We start from the raw sequence: 3,797 nt of genomic DNA, 5'->3' as shown, positions 1-3,797 counted from the left end.
CCCTCCCTCCCTCTTTTTTTTCTTTCTTTTCTTTCTTTCTTTTGACAGGGGCTTGCTCTGTCACTGAGGACTGAGTGCAGTGTCAAGATCATGGCTCACTGTAGCCTTGACCTCTCAGGTTCAACTGATACTCTCACCTCAGCCTCTTGAGTAGCTGGGACTACAGGAACGTGCCACCATGCATGACTGTTTTGTATTTTTTTTGTAGAGAGTGAGTTTCACCATGTTGTCCAGGCTGGTCTCAAACTCCTGAGCTCAAGTGAGCCTCCTGCTTCAGTCTCTCAAAGTGCTGAGATTACAGGCATGAGCCACCATGCCCTGCTTAGCAATATGTATTTTAAAAGGCCATTCTGATATTTTATAACTATATTCCAGGAAAATATTCTGACATCTGGAAAAATAAGACATTTATTTATTTTTTAACAATAGGAAAAAACTTATGGTAAAGATTATTTAAAATATCTAAAATATGGGATTAAATGGTTACATAAATATACCATACCAATACAGTTGATTAAAATGGAATACAGTCATTAAAATGGAATAATATACATCTATTGTTCTTTGAAAACAATCATCATGCATCAGAATGATTTTATTTTTTGTTTTATGTATAAACACATTCTTAATTGTTTAAAATTTAGGAAGTTATGATAAAACTCTGAAAAAATTCTTAAACTTTATCTTCTTCTGTGGACTGAGGAGTAAAAATCACAATTAGAGATGCTTAAAGAACTTCTTTTAAGAAATAATTTTTAAAAACCTGCTCATGTTATTAAGTAAAAAATATAGTACATATTTGAATCATTGGTTTGGGTCTGCTGTGGCTTAAGTAGGTATTATGAACCAGTCCCATGTAAATATCTGCCACATTAAAACATTGAAACCCCTTTTTTGGAGATCTCTGTAGGCCATGAAATTTCTGTAAAGGTAATAATAGCTAATATCTAGGGGTTCTTACTATATGTGGGGCATTAAATTCTAAGAACTTTATGTATATTAACTTAAACCTCAGAGTAATTCTATATCATAGGTATCTTGATTACCCCCTTTTACAGAGGAGGAAACTAAACCAGAGAAAATGTTGGTATCTTGCTCTGGCCAGAGAGTTAGTGAGTGGCTAAACTTGGGTTTGAATCCAGACAATCTGGCATTAGAATCACTGAACTATATGGCTTCTTAAGTTAGGCTTTTAAAAAGCTTTGAGAAGCTTAAGTAACTGTAGAGGATCATCTCTGGATTCATTCTGAATTTTGGGTTGGAATATTCTAATAGACTCCAGCAAAATACACATTTGTCCCAGATCTTTTAAGGACTCCTTCATTAGAGCATTTTAAAGGAGAATATTGTTAAAGTATTTCATTATTTTCAATGTTTTCCAGTCAAGTAGTTTCCCAACTGTTTCTATTTGAGTACATGTTTAAAGATCAGAATTTTTGGCAGCATATCTTGTATTAAAAAGACCCTAAAGCACATAAAACCATCAGTTATAATTAACACACAATCACCACTCCTATATAAGACTCTCATAGTATCTATAAAAGATTCACTAGTTATCCACTGGGTTGATCTTCATGCTGTGTAAAAGAGTATAGCTGGCCGGGTGCAGTGGCTCACAGCTATAATCCCCTCACTTTGGGAGGCTGAGGCAGGCTGATCACAAGGTCAAGAGATCAAGACCAACCTGGCCAACATGTCGAAACCCTATCTCTACTAAAAGTACAAAATCACTTGGGTGTGGTGGCACATGTCTATAGTCCCAGCTACTCAGGAGGCTGAGGCAGGAGAATCGCTTGAACCTGGGAGGTGGAGGTGGAGGTTGCAGTGAGCTGAGATTGTGAGATTGCACCACTGCACTCCAGCTTGGTGACAGAGCGAGGCTCCATCTCAAAAAAAAAAAAAAAAAAAAAAAAAAGAGTGTAACTGTTTGCTATTCTGTACTGTCATTAATACTCCCAAGACAAAGATGCTCGCACATAGCGGTAAGCGTAAAGGTATGATCTTTCCTTAGCATAGGCTTAATTCTTTTTTATTTTGGGACGTTAGGTCAACAGGTTAATTCATCATCCTGATTCAGTATCAGCATCCTTTACATGATTCACCTCTATTTTCTGTTACATTTATTTATTTATTTGATAATATAATCAATGTTTATAAGCCCATAGCCAATTGTAAAATATTATTATAATATATAAAGCTTTATGTTGCTCCCTATTCTTTCACCTGCCATTCTCTCATATTCTCCACAAAGGTAATCACCATTTTGAAGTATTATTCAAAATCTGATAAAAAATTAAGAATAATGCAAGGATTCTACCTTGACTTTTTAGTAGATATATCAATTAAGGAGGAGACAAAGAATCCTACTCTATACTGCATTAGATAACTCAAGCACATATACTGCTATATATATAACTCACACATGTATATAGCAGACACTGCCATTACAGTATGGATACTCAGTTGTTAAGAATAGTGACTTTTAGATACTGTTTAAAATTTGGCAGCAAACCTGTGAAAGTTTTATGTTTTACTAATGTATTCATATTATGCTCATTGATAATCACTGTTTGGATCTGGAAGTTGACGTTTAAGGCCAGTTGATCTTAACTTAGATTTGATCTAATTCCTTTCCTTCAGGTCAGTGTATCCCAAAGTCAAAATATGACTGGGAAAATGATTATTATGTTACTAAACTGTATTTCCAAATGCAATGTCATTTCCTAAAGTTGCTTTGTGTATTTTTTCAATTCAGTTTTCTCTATGTCTTCATTCATGTTACAGGGCTTTCACAATCAAAATACTTTATTTTTATAAATTTTCTAGTGCTTGAATGAGATACTGAACAAGGTAAGTATAGAGAAAATTATGGAAACACATGAAATAAGCACATGGAAGCATGTGGATTAAAATATTTAACATAAGTAGTGAAGGGGTAGTAAACATCTTTTTTGATATCTAATTCAAAGTGAATATTAATGGTCTATAAATTATGTTTCTAAAATGTACATTTTAAAAATCAATACTGATAGAATAATATTAACAGGAAGATATAAATGGTCAAGATGGTGGTCCAGTTTTATTATTATATCCGAGGCCTTATTTACTTGAATTTTCATGTTGACAAAATGGTTGATAATCCCTAGGCAAGAGATTAACATTATATGAGCAAGAGTGCAATTATAATATTAACCCAAAATAATTTTCTCATTGTAAACTTAATATTTTTGATGCCACATTTAAAATATGAAATGAATTTCTTTTATTATTTTAAATTATCCAAATTTTGGAAAACATAGTTATGAGTATAATTTAGCCTAGAGTTTATTTCTTCAGGAAAGTCCTTTGAGACTACATTTGCACATGAGACTGTTTTAGTTAGGGTGGGCTAGATGCTGTAACAAATAGAATTTAAAAATGTATAGGGACTCAAGCACAATAGAAAATAATATTTTAATCATTCACTAGTTTAAGACAGATCCAGTAGCATTGGAGGTAAAGGGTATGCAAGTGGATTCTATACCACAGTCATCCAACAGCTCAGACTAATAGAAATTTTGCCATATTTAGCATTTGACTTTCAAGGTTGCCTTACTTATCAGTCTCCAACTGGCAAAGGGGAAATAGGAGGCATTTTTGCATCTGGACTAGAAGTGGAACGGATGACTTCTGTTACTATTTCATTGGCTAGTACTCAGGCACATGTTCACATCTTACTGCAAAGGAAGCTAAGATATGTAGACAAAAAGAATTATTATTATTATTATTATTATTATTATTATTATTATTATTATTAT

General features: G+C 33.3%; 1 protein-coding gene across 2 annotated transcripts in view; it reads left to right on the top strand.

Moving 5' to 3' along the window:
* The window catches only part of ERBB4 (erb-b2 receptor tyrosine kinase 4), a 1,212,321-nt gene that overhangs the window by 149,793 nt on the left and 1,058,731 nt on the right, over positions 1–3,797 (top strand). The window lies entirely within an intron of this gene.

This window comes from Rhinopithecus bieti, unplaced genomic scaffold (assembly GCF_001698545.2).
Source record: "Rhinopithecus bieti isolate Rb0 unplaced genomic scaffold, ASM169854v2 scaffold_1070, whole genome shotgun sequence".
Taxonomy (NCBI): Eukaryota; Metazoa; Chordata; class Mammalia; order Primates; family Cercopithecidae; genus Rhinopithecus; species Rhinopithecus bieti.
This window is presented reverse-complemented; position numbering and strand designations above follow the sequence as displayed.